We start from the raw sequence: 7,988 nt of genomic DNA on the forward strand, positions 1-7,988 counted from the left end.
GTCATTTCATCTCTAAGAACACATTCTTACCACCAGAGACCTGAACACAATTAAAAAACGATTTATTTCAAGGTGCACCGTATACCCCGCGCATTAAAAGCGAATAAGTAACGAATAGGTAACAGGTTGTTTACCGAGCGCTGGAACGGGTACATGCGCTCTAATGGGGTCATTTCATCTCTAAGAACACATTATTACCACCAGACATGAACACAATTAAAACACGATTTATTTCAAGTTGCAGCGTATACCCCGCGCATTAAAAGCGAATAGGTAACGAATAGGTAACAAATAGGTAACAGGTTATTTACCGAGCGCTGGAACGGGTACATGCGCTCTAATGGGGTCATTTCATCTCTAAGAACACATTGTTACCGTCTGAGACCTGGACATAATTGAAAATCCTTTTCTAACAGGTGAAACGTATAAAAAAATGTATTTTAAGCGAATAGGTAACGAATAGGTAACGAATAGGTAACAGGGTATTAACCGAGCGCTGGAACGGGTACATGCGCGCTAATAGGGTAATTTCATCTCTAAGAACACATTGTTACCACCAGACATGAACACAATTAAAAAACAATTTATTTCAAGGTGCACCGTATACCCCGCGCATTAAAAGCGAATAGGTAACGAATAGGTAACAGGTTATTTACCGAGCGCTGGAACGGGTACATGCGCTCTAATGGGGTCATTTCATCTCTAAGAACACATTGTTACCACCTGAGACATGAACACAATTTAAACACGATTTATTTCAAGTTGCAGCGTATACCCTGCGCATTAAAAGCGAATAGGTAACGAATAGGTAACAAGATTATTTACCGAGCACTGGAACGGGTACATGAGCGCTAATAGGGTAATTTCATCTCTAAGAACACATTGTTACCACCTGAGACATGAACACAATTAAAACACGATTTATTTCAAGTTGCAGCGTATACCCCGCGCATTAAAAGCGAATAGGTAACGAATGGGTAACAGGGTATTAACCGAGCGCTGGAACGGGTACATGCGCGCTAATAGGGTCATTTCATCTCTAAGAACACATTCTTACCACCAGAGACCTGAACACAATTAAAAAAAAACGATTTATTTCAAGGTGCACCGTATACCCCGCTCATTAAAAGCGAATAGGTAACGAATTGGTAACAGGTTATTTACCGAGCGCTGGAACCGGTACATGCGCTCTAATAGGGTCATTTCATCTCTAAGAACACATTGTTACCTCCAGACATGAACACAATTAAAACAAGATTTATTTCAAGTTGCAGCGTATACCCCGCGCATTAAAAGCGAATAGGTAACGAATAGGTAACAGGTTATTTACCGAGCACTGGAACGGGTACATGCGCTCTAATGGGGTCATTTCATCTCTAAGAACACATTGTTACCGTCTGAGACCTGGACATAATTGAAAATCCTTTTCTAACAGGTGAAACGTATAAAAAAATGTATTATAAGCGAATAGGTAACGAATAGGTAACGAATAGGTAACAGGGTATTAACCGAGGGCTGGAACGGGTACATGCGCGCTAATAGGGTAATTTCATCTCTAAGAACACATTGTTACCACCAGACATGAACACAATTAAAAAACGATTTATTTCAAGGTGCACCGTATACCCCGCGCATTAAAAGCGAATAGGTAACGACTAGGTAACAGGTTATTTACCGAGCGCTGGAACGAGTACATGCGCTCTAATGGGGTCATTTCATCTCTAAGAACACATTGTTACCGTCTGAGACCTGGACATAATTGAAAATCCTTTTCTAACAGGTGCAACGTATAAAAAAATGTATTATAAGCGAATAGGTAACGAATAGGTAACGAATAGGTAACAGGGTATTAACCGAGCGCTGGAACGGGTACATGCGCGCTAATAGGGTCATTTCATCTCTAAGAACACATTCTTACCACCAGAGACCTGAACACAATTAAAAAACGATTTATGTCAAGGTGCACCGTATACCCCGCGCATTAAAAGCGAATAAGTAACGAATAGGTAACAGGTTATTTACCGAGCGCTGGAACGGGTACATGCGCTCTAATGGGGTCATTTCATCTCTAAGAACACATTGTTACCACCAGACATGAACACAATTAAAACACGATTTATTTCAAGGTGCAGCGTATACCCCGCGCATTAAAAGCGAATAGGTAACGAATAGGTAACAGGTTATTTACCGAGCGCTGGAACGGGTACATGCGCTCTAATGGGTCATTTCATCTCTTAGAACACATTGTTACCACCTGAGACATGGACATAATTGAAAATCCTTTTCTAACAGGTGAAACGTATAAAAAAATGTATTATAAGCGAATAGGTAACGAATAGGTAACAGGGTATTAACCGAGCGCTGGAACGAGTACATGCGCGCTAATAGGGTCATTTCATCTCTAAGAACACATTCTTACCACCAGAGACCTGAACACAATTAAAAAACGATTTATTTCAAGGTGCACCGTATACCCCGCGCATTAAAAGCGAATAGGTAACGAATAGGTAACAGGTTATTTACCGAGCGCTGGAACGGGTACATGCGCTCTAATGGGGTCATTTCATCTCTAAGAACACATTGTTACCACCTGAGACATGAACACAATTAAAACACGATTTATTTCAAGTTGCAGCGTATACCCCGCGCATTAAAAGCGAATAGGTAACGAATAGGTAACAAGATTATTTACCGAGCACTGGAACGGGTACATGAGCGCTAATAGGGTAATTTCATCTCTAAGAACACATTGTTACCACCTGAGACATGGACATAATTGAAAATCCTTTTCTAACAGGTGAAACGTATAAAAAAATGTATTATAAGCGAATAGGTAACGAATAGGTAACGAATGGATAACAGGGTATTAACCGAGCGCTGGAACGGGTACATGCGCGCTAATAGGGTCATTTCATCTCTAAGAACACATTCTTACCACCAGAGACCTGAACACAATTAAAAAACGATTTATTTCAAGGTGCACCGTATACCCCGCGCATTAAAAGCGAATAGGTAACGAATAGGTAACAGGTTATTTACCGAGCGTTGGAACGGGTACATGCGCTCTAATGGGGTCATTTCATCTCTAAGAACACATTGTTACCGTCTGAGACCTGGACATAATTGAAAATCCTTTTCTAACAGGTGAAACGTATAAAAAAATGTATTATAAGCGAATAGGTAACGAATAGGTAACGAATAGGTAACAGGGTATTAACCGAGCGCTGGAACGGGTACATGCGCGCTAATAGGGTCATTTCATCTCTAAGAACACATTCTTACCACCAGAGACCTGAACACAATTAAAAAACGATTTATTTCAAGGTGCACCGTATACCCCGCGCATTAAAAGCGAATAAGTAACGAATAGGTAACAGGTTATTTACCGAGCGCTAGAACGGGTACATGCGCTCTAATGGGGTCATTTCATCTCTAAGAACACATTGTTACCATCAGAGATATGAATTTAATTGAAAATCCTTTTCTAAAAGGTGCAACGTACAACAAACGTACTATAAGTGAATAGGTAACGAATAGGTAACAAATAGGTAACAGGGTATTAACCGATCGCTGGAACGAGTACATATGCGCTTATAGGGGTATTTCATCTATAAGAACACATTATTACCACCAGAGATATGAACACAATTGGAAATCCTTTTCTAAAAGGTGCAACGTACAACAAACTTTTTAAAAGCGAATTAGTAACGAATATTTAACAGGGTATTATCCGACCGCTGGAACGGATACAAATGCACTTATAGAGTTATATCACCTCTAAGAGCCCAAATCTTCCACCAGAGACAACAAAACAATTGAAAATCATGTTTTAAAAGGTGCAACGTAAGATACACGTATTATAAGCGAATTATAAGCGAGTGATGGAACGAATTAAACAAGGTAATAGCATGCTCCGAAACGATGTACACCCTGCTTACATGTTTAACTCTACCACATTATGTAAGTATGTGCCTGTCCCTAGACAAGAACCTGAAATTAAGTAGTTATCGTTTGTTTTTGTGTTACATATTTCCGTTTATTTTTTTGTATATGAAATACGGCCGTCAGTTTTGTTGTTTGAATTGTATGAGGTTGTCATGTCTGGGCCTTTTATAGGTGACTACACGGTTTGGGCTATGCTCATTGTTGAAGGCCGTACAGTGAACTATAGTTGATAATTTCTGTGTCATTTTGGTCTAATGTGGAGTGTTGTCTCATTGGTAATCATACCACATCTTCGTTTTTACGCAAGCGCTAACACGGTGATTTCATCCCGTCGAACGAAGATCCATCTTCAAACATACGGACATAAAGCAGTTAAAAGGTAGAACGTATAAAAAACAAGTAAGGAACAAATGCGTATCGAACATGAAGTAAAAGGATCGGTTGAGCACAAACACATATAAATAGGTCATAAAAAGATCATTTTACCTCAACCAATTCAGAACTATTACCATATGTAAGACTATTAACAACTAGATTTGTAATTGCTAGCAATAACGGAAGGCACCCCTTCCCCCTATTACCAGGTGAGCGACAGCCATTTTGACAATTCCAAAGTCAAAGAGAGCATCTACAGATGTCTAGTAACATTTTTGCAAAGTTTCATTAAGTTTGAACATTTTGAATTTTTGATATTTTTGCTGTTTCCATGGTTACGGCGGCCATTTTGAAAATTCTAACTTCAAAATCCAACTCTGCCTATGCCAGTTCCCATTCCTGTAAAGTTTCATCCAGTTTGCGGAAAATTCTTATTTTTGAAATTTTTGACCTTTTTGCATTGTTTCCATGGTAACAAGACCTATTTTGGAAATTCCAACTCCAATGTTGCTCATCATTACTGTGAAGTTTCATGAAATTTTGAGCATTTTGAGAATTTTGAAAATTTTGGTGTAGTTTCCATGGCAACATAGTAGTTCCAATGATCGCCAAAATCATCCAACACCTGTATATAGTGGGCACCTACATTGTTTTAAAATATGATGATTCTGAGTTGAAGCCTATCCAAACAGTTCACCAAAAACCAAAAGCTCATTTTTTTCACAATTGTGCCGTTTCCATGGTAACGGCAGCCATATTAAACTATTCCATGCCATAATTAAAAAGGGGGAAGGATATTAAAAATCAAATAAGTAACGAATAGGTAACGAATAGGGAATAGGGAATAGGTAACGAATAGGTAACGAATAGGGAATAGGGAATAGGTAACGAATAGGCAACGAATAGGGAATAGGGAATAGGTAACGAATAGGTAACGAATAGGGAATAGGGAATAGCTAACGAATAGGTAACGAATAGGGAATAGGGAATAGGTAACGAATAGGCAACGAATAGGGAATAGGGAATAGGTAACGAATAGGGAATAGGGAATAGGTAACCAACTTGACGCCCATATTTATTTACTTATTTCAAATTTATTCGTTTTGTTTGTGTGTGTAACAAAAAGTCTTAAATCAATGACAATATATCTTAAAGCTGTAGCCGTTCAAACGATGTATTATCGTTTTTGTTGAATTGATAATGATAGTATGTCGTGTTCTACGAAATAATTACTTCCGCAGCAGAATCACTGGGTGAATTATTCACCAAATATAAAGTCACCACAAAAATATCATTTCTTTAACTTAAGTCGTATTGTGATTAAATATTTTTTCTTTTATTTCATATTCGGCACCACGTGGCGGCCACGCCGTTTCGAAATTCAACAATTTTTAACTATTTTACAATATTTTAATTAAAACAATTTTTTGTATTATCCATTATATCTCTTTGCCTATTATACATATATAAAATACCAACTTTAATATCCACTATAGTAATTCAACTTGATATTTTCAAAATACTTCTCTCTGTATTGTAATTACACGTTTGTTCACTTGCAGCTCAAAGTTGAAAAGAACGCTAACGTCAAATTGACGTCACCACTATACAGCTTATCGACTATATATGCATTTATAAAGGAGAGCACTGCAACGGACGATATTAAAACTTTCCACTAGAATAACCGAATTTATGTATATTACATAAATTCTATTATTTAAACCAGTTGAGCATTTTACAGGATTGTTTGTTTAATGCTTTTTAAACTTTACTGAAAAAAAAACACCTTATTATTTGGCATGAAAGTTTGATTTATTGAAAGGGACTCATAGTTTTCCATTTTTTTTTAATAATTGTCTAATTGTTAAAACAACAGCTTGGGTAAGGGCTTTGTTGTTTACCTTTATACACAACAACATAATTTCACTTTGGTTTCGTTGTTTACCTAAATACACAACAACATATTCACTATGTTCTTGGTAACAGTTATTAATTAATTGAATAGAAAATATTATAACAAATATTATTGGATGCCGAATTGACGTCAAATAGGTGCCGATTTGACTAGATGCCAATTTAACCAGGTGCCGACTTGACTTGTACGTTTCAATTCCTCTGCGATCGTTTGCGGTATTTTCTTGAGAAAAACCTATTTTCCATCATCAAAGAGAAGAAGAAACTGCTTGAAAATGATTCTGGAACGCTTCATGATTGTTAAAATAAGTTAAATTCACTCAAAAAACAATTTTAAAACTTGCGATGTATAAACAGGAAGTTTCAAAAGCACGTGAAAAAAAAGAAATTAACCGGTGAGAGTGGAAATCCGTACATAACAGATATCACTATAGTACGACTTTGAAAGCAAAACAGTTCCATCCTTTTGTAAAACAGTCTTTAATATACCTATCACATTAATGTTTGAAGGGTCTTAAGCTTATTCAAACCATAAAAGTCGGTATGAAACACCAAAACGGAATGAACAATAACCGATTACGTTTTGTAGTTTACAAATTCTAAACTGGTTCCCCTCAAACTACAACACTTTGTCCGAGTGTAGTGGAATACAAGCAGAAACCAGTTTGTTTGTAAACTGGTTCCTGGCTGATTACTACACAATGACCTCTCATGCATAATTAATGATAACACAAGCAGATTCCAGTTTGTATAGAAAATAGTAAATACGAAACCAAGCGCGGTAGGCAGAGAAATGTAATGAAGTTCAGGTCGCCAGTAATGGAACAATGACTGCGTCATTTTCCAAAAACTCAGTATCTTACCGTTGCAATTTGGCTCCAAACAGTTGACAACATTAGTATCTGTTCCAAACTTGGTCACGTCCAAATTTTCTGCAAGTAATATAATACACAAACAAGATTAGGACTCATCTTAATTGAAAAAAGTTTCTTCCATCCATGAAAAATTTAACCATAAAGAATTTAAATTATATAAATGATTGAACTTTTATATCAGTTCAAGTTAAACAGAAACCTGGTTGAAAAATTAGGTACTTTGGCATCAGTCTAATAAATGTGCAGTGTTGAAGTGACACCAGTTCTGCTTCCATAGTTTGATTTATTCCTAAATGATCAGACCTTCATCACCAATGTCCAGTTATAAACTGTCAAAATGAATATCTAGGGTTCAACTAGAACTGGATTAGACACTGATAGTTACATTGATATACATTAATATAAACACATATCTTGAAATTCGTTTAACCTAAAGAAGTAATTTTAAACTTGACAAATTTAGTGGCTTAAAAATACTCTCCCTTATGCATAGTTTAAATTCCTTGATCATGTTGATGTGATGTGAATGTTTATTTAAAATTTTCTTTTTGCATTTTTTTAACCAATATAATTGTATAAATGGGCAACAGATGCATCAAAAACTAAAACTGTTAAGTGTTTACCTTTTTTGACTTTCATAAATTCAATATTGTTTTTGTTTTGAATAAGTCAATATGTATTTAACATAGACAAACAAATGGTATACTTATTGAAAATATCAACCAACAACATATTAAATCTATATATCCAGTACCTCAAAACATTTCAAACCCAAAGTCGAATCAAGAGATTAGACTTTTGTAGTTATATCTGTCCATTTAGTAACCTGGTCAGGGGTGTGGAAATGCTATGCCTGACTCGCCCGACTCGTACATTTGA

Source organism: Mytilus edulis, chromosome 5 (assembly GCF_963676685.1).
Source record: "Mytilus edulis chromosome 5, xbMytEdul2.2, whole genome shotgun sequence".
In the NCBI taxonomy this organism is placed as follows: Eukaryota; Metazoa; Mollusca; class Bivalvia; order Mytilida; family Mytilidae; genus Mytilus; species Mytilus edulis.